Source organism: Conger conger, chromosome 8 (assembly GCF_963514075.1).
Source record: "Conger conger chromosome 8, fConCon1.1, whole genome shotgun sequence".
In the NCBI taxonomy this organism is placed as follows: domain Eukaryota; kingdom Metazoa; phylum Chordata; class Actinopteri; order Anguilliformes; family Congridae; genus Conger; species Conger conger.
In genome coordinates, this window is record NC_083767.1 from 9,529,765 (window position 1) to 9,543,385 (window position 13,621).

Below are 13,621 nucleotides of genomic sequence, written 5' to 3' on the forward strand. Positions count from 1 at the left end.
CAGCTTTGTCAATGTATTTGTGCAGCATTAGTTTATGCCATTTCCTTTGGAATTTAAAAAACAGCTAATGTATCTGTTATATATTATATATTTTCCTATGGCTTTGTAATATATAAATATTGATGTAATCTAATACATTATTTAGTAGTTAAAAAAAACATACATTTCAAGCTAAATCAATGTATTTATCATCAATTCATGATTAACAACTATATTGGTGAAAGCCAATTCATGAAATTACTTATTGTAAAGTATGACTGATGTTTTTAGTCAGAGTTTATTCAAAATAATATGCACTATACCTGACTAAATGAATACATACAATTTTACAGTTATCCAAAGCAACTTACAGTTGATGAGACTAAGCAGGGGACAATCCCCCACAGGGGGCATTGCACAAGGGCCCAACAGCTGCATGGATCATATTGTGGCTACACCAGGGCTTGATCCACCAACCTTCTGGGATCCAGTCATGCACCTTAAGCACTAGGCTAAAGGCTGCCCTGAAGAATAGGTGCCTGTCAGTACTGCCCAAAAGGTGCAACTTGTAATTCAGTGTAAGCTGTGCTTTTGGTTGGATGGATTTACCAACACCGGCACAGGCTAATGCATGGCTATGCATGGCAGGCGACAGTTTCCCCTGGCACTAGCATCTTTGCTCACATTCACATCTAAATTTCCATGAGTAAATAAATAAATACATACATAAACATGCAATGCAATGTTTTAAAAAGAAAGGACAGGTTGTATGCGCATATACATAGATTAACATCAGTTCCATTCCTCTCATGAGGAGCACCCTGAAAGTGCTGAGCAGATCTGCAAACACATAAAACACGTTCATCGAAAGACGTCCGTGCGCTATTGTGCTATCCACGTTGATTGTATGCCTCTGTCAATGATATCAGTGTAAGCATATTTTCCACGGCTGAATCCAACTGCGTCCTGCCATGCACTATGCACATTAAGCAAACAGAACCATAACGATGTCATTTCCAAACATAACCAGGGACTAGGTTTCCCCGCATGCGACTGTGTGACCTGTTTGTAATCCTGTGTTCTGGAGGATATCCAGCGACACGGCCCATGAAGGCCCATTAACGCAGGGCTGGCTGCATGCGGCGCATGCTAAGCAGCTACGCTAACGGCGAAAAGGAGAGATGTGCGTGTGGAGCAGTGCTCTTCGGGGCCGTTTTTAATGCCTTTGAACTGCAGAAGGGGAAGTGGCCGGCACAGCTGTGAAATCACATTTATGGTAAATGTGCTCCAATCACATGGAGTGTGATCTCATCCAATAAACCCCGGACGCCAGGAGGACGGGACCGAGAGGCCCCGGGGCCCACTGCAGAGCAGCTGGAGAAATTTATGGCGCAAGGCGATAATGCAACTTGACTTGTCTCCCATTACACCACGGTATTATGCAAAGTAAATGCAGTTATGCAAATGGCTACCAAGGAATATGAGGCTTATATACAGGAAATCAACAGCCTTGATACTACCATCAATATCGCTCATGTTTGACAAGTAGGCAATGTACAAATGATTCCTTATCCACAATCAGACATGGAGTCATCTTTGTATCTTTGAAGGATATATTATATACGGTTGTGTTTTAGCCTAGCCTGAAAGGATGGCATTTGGCTGTGCTTGTCCGACCACCTCTCTCTGTTGCATCATGAGAGCTTTTCCCACTAGAAGGCGAGGTTAAATTAAACAGACAAAGCTCTGAATAGCATGAGGGTGCCTGTTTTTGTTGAAAAAAAAAAGATCACAATTCAATCCTAGGCAAACAGCATGAAAAGCCAAATCAATTCAAATGAAAAACGAAGTGCATGATTAAATCACATGCAACATTTCAATATTTTGTCTCATATTATTACTGTTTCTCTACTGAGGGCTACAGATAGAATCGCTAAACAGTTTGGAACATTTATTATAGGAGGTCCAGAAATATTTTTTTGAGATATTTGTCTATAATATAATATAATATTTGTCTCTAATAATAAATATGTTCTTGGACAGGAAATTGGTAAATGGTTGGCATTTATATAGCACCTTTATCCAAAGCGCTGCACAATTAATGCTTCTCATTCACCCATTCATACACACTCACACACCAACGGCGATTGGCTGCCATGCAAGGCGCCGACCAGCTCGTCAGGAGCATTTAGGGGTTAGGTGTCTTGCTCAGGGACACTTCGACACCAGCAACCCTCCGACTGCCAGACAACTGCTCTTACTGCCTGAGCCATGTCGCCCCTGATATTCATGGCTTAGTTTCAGCCTCTGGGCTGACACGCAAGTATAAATATAATTCATACAGTTGCTTAATTGCTGCACTGAACTCATTTTCGTATTCAAGGCAACATGCAGCATACATCATGCTATAGATGTCATTTTCTACAGCTGGATAGAAGCAGAAGCAATTCGTTTTGAATCATTTTCTCAAAGACACAGTGACATTGTCCCATGCTGGAATCACACACAATGCAAGGCTTTAATCACTGTATCATGCTGTTGCCACATATTCATAATGACTAAATGCATAACAATATATTGAATGCCATCAAGAATGAGGATCACATAACGAATGAATTCACGTAGGAAATTAATTTAGCACAAGCTAAATATAGCAGAATTCATAGTGGATAGTTGTTTTCCTTCATTTATTTTTTTGTTTTGTTTTTTTACAGCACAGAAAAAACAAGATTCTGTGCCATTATTATACAGCATGCTTCGGAGCCCCTAAAGGGACATTGCAAAGAAAAAAATCATAAAGTATCTCGTGCTCACAAGAAAACTAACTTGTGCGCTGGAGATACTAACTGGTGCACAGTTATAAGATAAGTTTGTCTCTCGTGCACACAAGTTGGTCTCTCGTGTGCACAAGACCTTTTATGGGCTCCGTAGTATTATACAGGTGTATAAATCACATTTTCCTTGTTTGGTTAATGCTGGATCCTGCAATATCCTGCATTGTTTCATTCTTTGGCAAGTGTACTCTTACCTTCTGCATTTTAGCTGAGTCTCACTGCAAGCAGCATATTATGCTGAGTCATGCATGTTTCAGGTTAAAGCTGTGGGTTGGACAAATCAGCACAGTCATCGCAGTTAAGCTTCAGTGAAGTGTTCCAGGATAAGAACCCATCATGTATTAACAGCCAATGTTCTTTAACTGCAGTGTGGATTAGAGTTGAATATATTTGTCGATTTTCTGCTGGGGTTTATGTGTCTTTGTGGAAACTTCATGAAGAATGATTCGCAGGAAGCAGACAGAGTTCACAAAATGGCTGTATTGTGAATGTCACCCCTGTGCCTGCAGTTGGCTTTGAGAAACAGCAGTCCTTTCTCATCAGTTTAATCTCTTTCTTCATCTGATCCCCTCTGCCCTGCACCGTTCAGAAAAACCTACCCACGCTCCTCAGCAGGAAGTCTTAACTGAAGATTGAGTTCCAGCACTGTAGCTAGAGTGGAATAGCAGAACGAGGCAGCCGGAGTCACAAAAGCAAATCAATAGGAGACAGTTGCAGGGTCATGCGATGGCTCTGCAAAAAGCACTTTTAGCAGGCACCAGAAAATAAATCCCTTTCAAAAAAATCACGTGTTCAAAAACCACTTGTGAACACCAAACTTGTGAGTACACATGTGAACTATAAAAATGACCCCACTCATAAGATGAGAGTGGGAAAGGGTAACCTATGCTACATATTTTGTTTTCACATGGGAATATTGTAGTTCACAATATTGATAGTCATGTTGCATTTTTGTTTTCGCATGTGAAAAAAGCCAATAACGTGAAAATGAATTTGCATTCACAACATGCACGATACAAGAAGTAATGTCAGTTGAATATGTGACGGAAATAACTCACACTGGGACAAATGCAGAAGGGCTTCCCTGGGGGATTACTGCACGACAGCCCAGCAGCATTCTTTTTGTTCTCTGGTCACTTTGCTTTTTTTGATTGTAAGAACTCACAAAGAAACACCCTTTAATCAGAAAACAGAAAGCATTGATTCCACTGGAAGCAGCAATGGCTTGATCGACACGATGTGTGTGTGGTACTGCAACACTGGAAGCAGCAATGGTTGAGCTACTGCATGTGAGCGTGGTACTACAACACCGGAAGCAACAATGGTTGAGCTACTGTATGTGAGCGTGGTACTACAACACCGGAAGCAACAATGGATTGCTCTAATGTGTGTGGTACTATAACACTGGAAATATATAATGTATTGTGTCCCAGAATCATCACATGACACCTGGAATGTATCTACTGACCTTTGTGAAGGACAGCCTGGAATCTTCCGGAAATGCTGCGTCATCGTTAGCATCGCTAATATCCCGTAGTGTCCCAGTAGAAATTCAGAAAGAACAAAGACCGTGGCTCTTTATGAAACTATGTGCCTCAGGCATGGCTTTATGAATTTACGACATAAAACTTGCATCCAACCCAATTACAACCATTAAAAAGCAAAGTACACACGCAAGACTTTCCCACGACCTATTTCTCAACCCAAACTCCAGTACTGAACATCCTTTAATCAGTGTCCTTCTCTGCGGTACATTCAACACAGATTGAAAGTTCTATGATGTTGCAAATATAATTCATTTTTTATTGCTTGCATTAAAAAAAGCCTTGTTGAGTCAACATATTATGTAATGTTCTCTAGATAGACACAACAATAGTACTTTTTCTCCTCTTTTTAAAACTCTACTTGCTGGTATTGCATTCATTACTTTAAATTTCATTTAGCAGACACTTTTATCCAAAGCAGCGTACAATACTATGAACATACACTCACTGAGCACTTTATTAGGTATTTATTAGACTTATTTTTTATACTTATTGGTCTTCTGCTGCTGTTGCCTTTCTACATAGAGGTTTGACATGTTGTGTTCTAAAAGATGATCTTCTGCATACCACTGTTGTAATATGTGGTTTTTTGCATTACTGTCACTTTTCTGCCAGCTTTGACCAGTCTGACCCTTATCCTCTGACCTCTCATTAACCACGCATTTTTGCCCGCAGAACTGCTGCTCACTGGATGTTTTTAGTTTTTCACACCATTCTTTGCAAACTCTAGAGAGGAGTTAAGGTACAGCGTGAATAAATTAGTCTTCATGAGCAGTTCTCATGGGACTGGGGAGGTCATTCCACCACTGGGGAGCTAGGGTGGAGAAGCTCTGCAGTTGGGACGAGTGAGAGGCGTTCACACGGCCGGCAGGATGAGCAAGCCGGCCTGTGGCAGCAGAGTGGAGTGGTCAGGCTGGTGTGTAGGGCTGAATTATGTCCTGTATGGAGGGAGGGGCATAGGCCAGAGTCAGGACTATGAACCTGAACCTAGCAGCAACTGGTAACCAGTGCTGTGACTTTAGCAAGGTAAGGTATTAATACAGGGAAAGGCATGCACTGTATGCATGATGACAAAATGGCAACATCAGCATAAGGGTAGTTCACAGCATGCACTGTCTGCACAGCTGACTTTTATTCATGTTATGAAATTAAATCTCAAACTTACTTCATTACCGCTGTGGGATCACGTGTTTGGCATTCACACTACCCAAGCTCGTGGATATCCTTAGTAAACTTTACTTTGCTGTTTTTTTAAAATAGTTTATTGATTCAAGGGCGCTTATGAAGGCTATCTAAATGAACGGAATGTTACCTTCTTCAGGAGGAATGATAATCTGAGCAGTGTGTGGTCAGCTTCAGCAAACACTGTATGAGAGCCATCTGTGGATTTCAATATTGTCAAGGGCGTGAGCAAGGTGTGTACTGAATGCATCTGCCATTGAGCCCCTCAAAGGCTAAATCTAACCCTGAGTGAATGATTTCTTTTGGGTATGATTATTGGCATAAAATAGTCAAACTTAGCATGTTACTGAGGACCCAGAGGATGGCACGTGGAAGTGTTAGACAAAACATTTCCAAGCGTTCCAAAATGGTCCTCACTGAGAACCAATTATTTTCAGCTTGCTGAAAATTGAAATATGATATACAGCAGAGCACAGATAAGTGAAATAAATGAATAAATACGTTTCAAAAATCCATTGACCACCCGTTTTCTCATGTCCCTTTTCTGACTGGCTCAGCTCCAGGATGTGTGTGGAGCGCAGGTTGAAAAGCCGAGGATGAAGTGCAGTCCTCCGTGTCCAGTCAGTTCCTCTGTGTGCAGGCCTGAGCACCAGATGGAACCCCGAGCAGAGACACCACAAGTTCAGCCCTCAGCTTTAACCCTTTGAAGAGCAGGTTTTTATGAAATAAATGTGGTCAGCTGTATAAGAACACCAGCTTAAAGACATTCCAGTCACATATTTGTGACCTTACAGGGTTCAGCTGACTCTGACCGAGAGCAGACAGAGACAGCGGAAGAACAGTTGTGTCCTTTGCTCAATGTGGCCAGGATTTCTGAGTAATAAAGGAAACAGGGTCAGACCATCACCTCACATATGAAAGTTTTTAAAGAGTATAATGTTCCGTGTTAATTCAAGTCCAGCTGGAGATGCAGTGGACTGTTTATTGTCCTCCCCACGGCAAACATTTTAAGTAATACAAAATAAAACCATATAAAAAAAACAACAAATGTTTTTTGTCTCAGTTAATATTGGAAAATTTAGGTTTGAATCATTCCTCTTCATTGCTGTTTTTCCTTCCAGAAAAGGAGATTATTGTCTGACCCTGTTTCCTTTATTAACTCAGAAATCCTGGCCAAATTGAGCACAGGACGCATGTCCTGTTCTTCTGCTCTCGTTCAGAGTCAGCTCAACCCTGTAAGGTCACAAGTATGTGACTGGAATGTCTTTATCCTGGTGATCTTATGTTCTTATACAGCTGACTTAGATTTGTTTTTATAGAAGTATTCCTAAAAACTCTTCAAAGGGTGTGAGGGTGGTGAATGGATTTTAAAAATATATTTATTCATTCATTGCACTTATGTGTGCTCTGCTGTATATCGTAGCTCACTTTTCAGAGTTCTCAGTGAGAACCATTTTGGAGTGTTTATGAAACACATTTTCATGTATCATCCTCTGGGTTTAAAGTAACATGCTAAATTTAAAGGTACAATAGGTCATTTCGGATTTCTGATGGCCAAGAGAGGAATTGCAGCAACAAACGCCCTCAAACCACAACACTGTTTATCCCACCCCTTCTCTGTGAACATGCTGATGTTCTGCCCCTCAAAGGTAGATTCTGCCTTTGAGGGACTCAATGACAGATGCATTCAGTACACACCTTGCTCACGCCCTTGACAATATTGAAATCCACAGATGGCTCTCATACAGTGTTTGCTGAAGCTGACCACACACTGCTCAGATTATCATTCCTCCTGAAGAAGGTAACATTCCGTACATTTAGATAGCCTTCACAAGCGCCCTTGAATCAATAAGCTATTTAAAAAAAACAGCAAAGTAAAGTTAACTAAGGATATCCATGAGTTTGGATAGCGGGAATGCCATGTGATCCCACAGGGGTTATGAACTAAGTCTGAGATTTAGTTTCATAACATGAATAAAAGTCAGCTGTGCAGACACTGCCTCCTGTGAACTATCCATATGTTGTTGTTGCCATTTTGTCATCTTGCATACAGTGCATGCCTTTCCCTGTATTCATGTAATTACAGACTATGTTTAATAGCTGCCTGTTGGTGGGGGGTTAGCACTGCAGGTTTACAGGTCAGAACAGACTACAATGATTGTGTATTTTTTGCCACTTTTCCCCCTGACCAGTTTATCTTCCTCACGCCATGTAATATTTCATAATGAGACGGTAGATAAATAATAGAACAGATTATTAATAATTCCTCATATGGGTCTTCTGACAGACATTGACGAGAGCCAGGATTTATTTCGCATAAAATAACCCCAAATTCGTTCACAGATTTCCTACACATAACTAACTTATCATTCTCACATTTTTATAATTATTTGTAGCAGTGTAAGTAGCAGTGTTCATACAGTCGCAGTTGCAATTGTAGCTGCAAAAATACAATGGATTAACAGTAGTTGAACAGTACAACCTTCCGGTAGTACCTATGGTGTTCCTACTTAGCTGGCACCACCAAAATGGTAATAGTGTGTTTATAGACTATATATTAAAGGTTTATAGCATCCTATGAAGGCTTTATGACTACCTATGAAGTCTTTATGGCAACTACATTCTTGAAATTGTCCAGTTTACCTTGTTTGGCCAGCTGCAGTTTTGTGTTCTTCCAGGGGTCTTCTGAGTTTCCGGCCCTGGCTTCCCTCCCCCACAGACAGTTAAGGGTCAGTCTCCTGACTGAGGTCAGTATCTCTTCAAGACATTTGATCATTTTACAAATGTTTCCGGAACCAAGTTTTGTTTTTTTCCCTGACATCCTGGCACTAATCACTAATCAGCCTTTGTACTGACAGGACAAATCAATTACCTATCTAAACATATCTAAAACTATGTGCTCTACCCTACCACAAATGTACATTATTCAGACATGAGCAGTTTTGGGAAAGTGATCTTATGTTGATTAAAGACTATTCAAACTGTCTCAGTAAATTGGGTAGCCAATTGTCTGATGTTGAGGAAAGTGCAATTTGTTTGAACGAACCTCTAAATGTCATTTAGTACAGTAGTGATTTCATGTCATGATTCCCTGTCATTTTGAAACACACCTGATGAGTTAACTGAAGGGAAGGCTATCTTTATATTGTTCTATTGTATAGTAAGAATATAGTTATATAGCTATAATATTTTTCCTCACGTCATGTTTTGGGAAACACATGTGGAATGTTCAAGTGCTGTCCTGAAATTGTGTGTGAACTATGTTGTGCATTTTCAAGACACGTTGCTATCAAGAAACTCACTCCAGCCTGGAGCACAGCAACCTCCACCGTGTTTTTCTCCGGGCTCCACCCCATTCCCCTCCTGCTCCCCACACTCCATTATGGTGTTCCTTACAAAAAGTAAAATGGGCTTGACATCCTTCTCTTTCCTCCAAATTTTCTGGATTGCTGTGATTCTGAGCAACCACACCTCTGATGTAGAGTACAGGACTATTCTGTGTTAGTCACAGTGCACACCTAGATATCTGTTCAATAGTAAATGCTATTGAATTGTTTCATGTAGTATTAAAATTAGCCAACAGTAACATGGAGGTAGATGTATGGTTACAGATATCATGGGCTTGGTTAGGCCAATTTCTCTCATGATGAACAACATTGTCAGAAGAAAAGGGTTCTTTGGCTTGTCTCCATAATGCAATCCTTTATTACATTACATTACATTATTGGCATTTGGCTGACGCTCTTATCCAGAGTGACGTACAGTTGATTAGACTAAGCAGGAGACAATCCTCCCCTGGAGCAATGCAGGGTTAAGGGCCTTGCTCAAGGGCCCAACGGCAGTGCGGATCTTATTGTGGCTACACCGGGATTAGAACCACCGACCTTGTGTGTCCCAGTCATTTACCTTAACCACTACGCTACAGGCCGCCCCTATGGAACCCTCTATCATAGGTGTGAAGTATGAAAGCTCCCAGACAAAGAACCATTTTGCCCAACAAAGAACCCTTTAGTTAGATGGTGTTCAACTATGGAATCACAGGGTTCCTTTTGGAATGAATTTTTCTGAGAGTGAAGCAATGGGTCCTGATCTGATTTTTGAGCAGTCACTTTAAAACCCCTCTTTAAAAACATTCCGGTGTCACTCTCATTAAATGGAAAAGACCTCTATGGGGCCTTTAGGGACTTTCACTTGGAGGGCCTCCATCAGTCCGTGCTGATCAGGGCTGACCCCCAGCTGACCTCTGCATTAATCTCTGTCTCTCCCAGCCCATTCTTCCATCCAGCCCTGTAACTATCCCTACTCAACGTCAAGCCCCTATTCCCCAGTTCGGTGACCGATGTCGGCGGTCAAAGGGATCTCATCTTCGTTGGAGACCCCTCTGCAACCCCACTTAAGGTCTCCGATTACATGCATGACGGAGGCACGTTCTGCTGTCCGTACAATACAAATGTCCTGTTTCTGTCACGGGGATCTCTGCACTTTCCACTTTCTCTTTTCTCTACTTTTCTCTCTTTTCTATCAAGGACTTCTTTGCTGTGCTCTCCAGAAACCGGAATTGCAAGAACAGGACTATAAAATAAGATATCATACAATATACATTTTCAACAGCAATAAATATAATAAATAAATGCCATAAACAGACAAAAACAACAAATAACTGATTTAATGGTAGTTTTCTTGACCTAATTTGTTTGAGATATGAATGAGGTCTCGATGTGCAGTCTCTGTGGTTGAGCCCTTAACACCTCTGTTTCTCTCAAAGGAGGACAGTTAATTAATCAGCGGTGCGTCACGGATGATGGAGTTCTGGAGGATTTGGTGTTTAGGGAGAGCTCAAATCTCTCACGTCTCAGATTTAGCAATGACGGACAGTTCAGTCCAAGCCTATTTTGGAATGCTGTGCGGGCGCAGTCTGTCCTATCTGGTTTGCCAGTTTTGTCTTTTGTTGATCTGTTCTTCAATGAACCTATTCTTCAAGCTGACATCTTTGCATCGTCGACAGATCATCTGATAGGGATTTTTAAGGCCTGATAGGAAGTTTGCTTTGGTCTTTTTCTGCCTATTTCCCTAAGAATGATATTTCCATTGTAATGATTTTAGTCAGGATGTGGTTTTGCAGGGCTGTGTAGTAACATAAGTAGGTTAAGAATACAGTCGTCTTGTTTCAGTTGCTAATGCCCCCCTCTTCTCCACCCTCTCTCTCTTCCTCTCTTACTCTCTTTTCTCTCCACCTCCAATTATTATCCAATGGAATTACACACAACCCCTTTTGATCCAGTAGCTCTCTGTTGCTCCTCATACCCACTTCTAATTAATTTCCTTTGTTTAGCACTGTAGGGCTCAAATAACAGGCAATCTCTGATCTCTCCATATCTCTTGTCCCTGACTTTCTGATAGTTGATTATCTACTGCAGAGGTTTCCAATTTTGTTCCTAGATCTACCCTGTTTGCACTCCAGCCCTAATTTGGCACTCCTGAGTCTAATAATTAGCAGCTCAACAAGATCTCTACCTGTTGAATGAGGTGTGCTGCTTGGTTAGGGTTGGAGTGAAAACCTACTGGTTGATGTCCAGGAACAGGGTTCCACTGTGTACTGATCTAGTGTATGTCCTCTCTCCAAGCTTCTTCCTAACAGGCAGCTCCTTGTCCAGCATTGCATCCTGGAGCTGGAATGATTAAATCTCTTGTTCAAATGTTTTCAGAAGAATTTAAAATGCTTCAGTGGCTTCCCTTGGTTTTTCACTGCAAAGACGACACGTGTGTTTTTTTTACATGGGTCACGTGTTCAGGCTTTTCTATGAAACATGCTGTAAGAATTCGCAACAGTATTGTTCTCCAAAATAAATACATAAATAAATTCTGTTCATAATAATCCAGTTTAATCCTCTTGAGCTGGACTATACAGGCCTTGTTCTGGTAATTGGAAGAGTCTCTTGGTGAGTCCCTTGCAAAAAGACAGCAAAGGCATGATCAATAGCAGTCCCAGGCAGTGCCTTTTTATGTTAGCTTCTGTAATGCGTAGGCGTGGGAATAATGCTGGTTCTCATTCTCAAGTTATTTACCAAAACACAACCCTCTACGCAAAGATGCTGTACAGTATGTCAAAAGTTAATGTCCATATTTGACTGAAGAGATGTGCCTGTTATTCTTTGCCCACTTTGAAACAAAGCTAACAATGAAAAACTACAATGTGATTTGGCGGCTCTGTTCTGTCAATGTCAAGTCTATTAATTCAGAAAATTATTATATTCCTATTCGCATTGTCAATAACAGTGCTGCTGATAAGAGTTGTTTTTTTTCCTATTCATGAAATCTCCCTCTTCATTTCTGAAGGTAGGATAATGCCTTTCTACTCTCTTCTAAAGTACTTTCACAATTCGCCAAGGACAATATCAAAGCCTAGATACAGGAATTTGTGTGGGCTGATTGTGGGTGGCTTCTATTCGAAAGGGGATTTTCAACTTTGCACGGTTTATGTACAAACTCATTATTATGCAGGAGAACCCCGCCACATTACCCAGCATCCTACACCTCTGCCCCGCACCTCCATGGCTAAAAATAACCCTCCCCTGTGCCTGTTTCTCATCACAGGAGCCGTCTGATGGGATTGTGTATCCCCTGCCTCTCCTCCGCACTGTCAGTATAACTGCCTGGAATACCAAGACCCCGCTCTCCACGGCCGTAGTGTGACTTTCATGTCGTGCCAAATCCTCCCCTTTGCCATTTTTCACCAGCGGAGGATGGGCAAACCAGCGGAGAACTCTCGGGAAGAGAGCTGCGATTGCGGCAGAGAAATCTCGGGAATCTAGATTTATTCTCGTCAAAGGGTTTAAGGGTTATTTTCCCCACAAGGGAGTTGTTTATCTCATGTACTATCTGGGAGCTTAGGGCTGGTATTTCCACCTTTTTCTTCCCTTCTGTGAAAAGTGCTATACAAATAATATTGGATTTAACTGAATTGAATTGAGGAGAGCAGAATAAGAACTATGTTCATGTACAGTAGGGGCCAGCTCGTTCAAACAAATGCAGGGCAGATTGTTTACTGTATGTTAACCAAAATTTCATGTTTAATCCCACTTTGCACCAAGGAAGGGCATTTATGAATGAACTGCATCACTGTCTCTTAGACCTTGTTTGTAATATTTATTAGACTTTATTAGATTTATTTTGACCTATTAAGTCTTCTGCTGCTGCAGTCTATCCACTTACAGTAGAGGTTTGACGTGTTGTGTGCTCAGAGATGCTCTTCTGCATACCACTGTTGTAATGTGTGGTTATTTGTGTGTCACCTTCTTGTCAGCTTCGACCAGTCTGGCCCATCTCCTCTGACCTCTCTCATCAACATGTTTTTTCCCACAGAACTGCTGCTCACTGGATGTTTTTTTTTTTTTTTTGCACCATTCTCTGCAAACTCTAGAAACTGTTTTGCATGATAATTCCAGAAAATCAGCAGTTTCTGAGATACCCCAACCGCCCTGTCTGGCATCAATAATCATTCCATGGTCAAAGTCACTCAGATCACATTTCTTCCCCATTCTGACATTTAGTCTGAAAAACAGCTGAACCTCTTGATCACGTCTGCATGCCTTTATGCATTTAGTTGCTGCCACATGATTGGCTGAATAAATATTTGGTCTACCTAATAAGGTGGTCACTTGGTGTATACTGTTGTTTGCATGGGCAAACTTAAGGTCAACTATGTGACTTTTACATGCCTTTTGTAGTCCATGTATTTAAGTGAAAGGGAAAATATAATTGGGAAAAATACCACAAAGTCTATGAAAACCCTGAACACTCTGGGTTATTTTTACAAAGGAAGTACTACATTATTTTCCTCCTCACACTGGCACTTTTCAAATAAATGAAAGACATTCAGTAGCACAGTGCAAATAGCCTTGCGGAGCAGTTTTATTAGTACAAAACAGGATAGTTTTTCAAGGATAAATATATTTCCCGCTAAGGATAAAGTAAGAGTTACTGAGGGCTCTAATTAAGATAGTTGAAAGGTTTGAACGGAGGTGTAGAAGGAGATATAATAAGAAGGCTAATAAGTATGGAGGCTCAGAAAAGGGCAAGGAC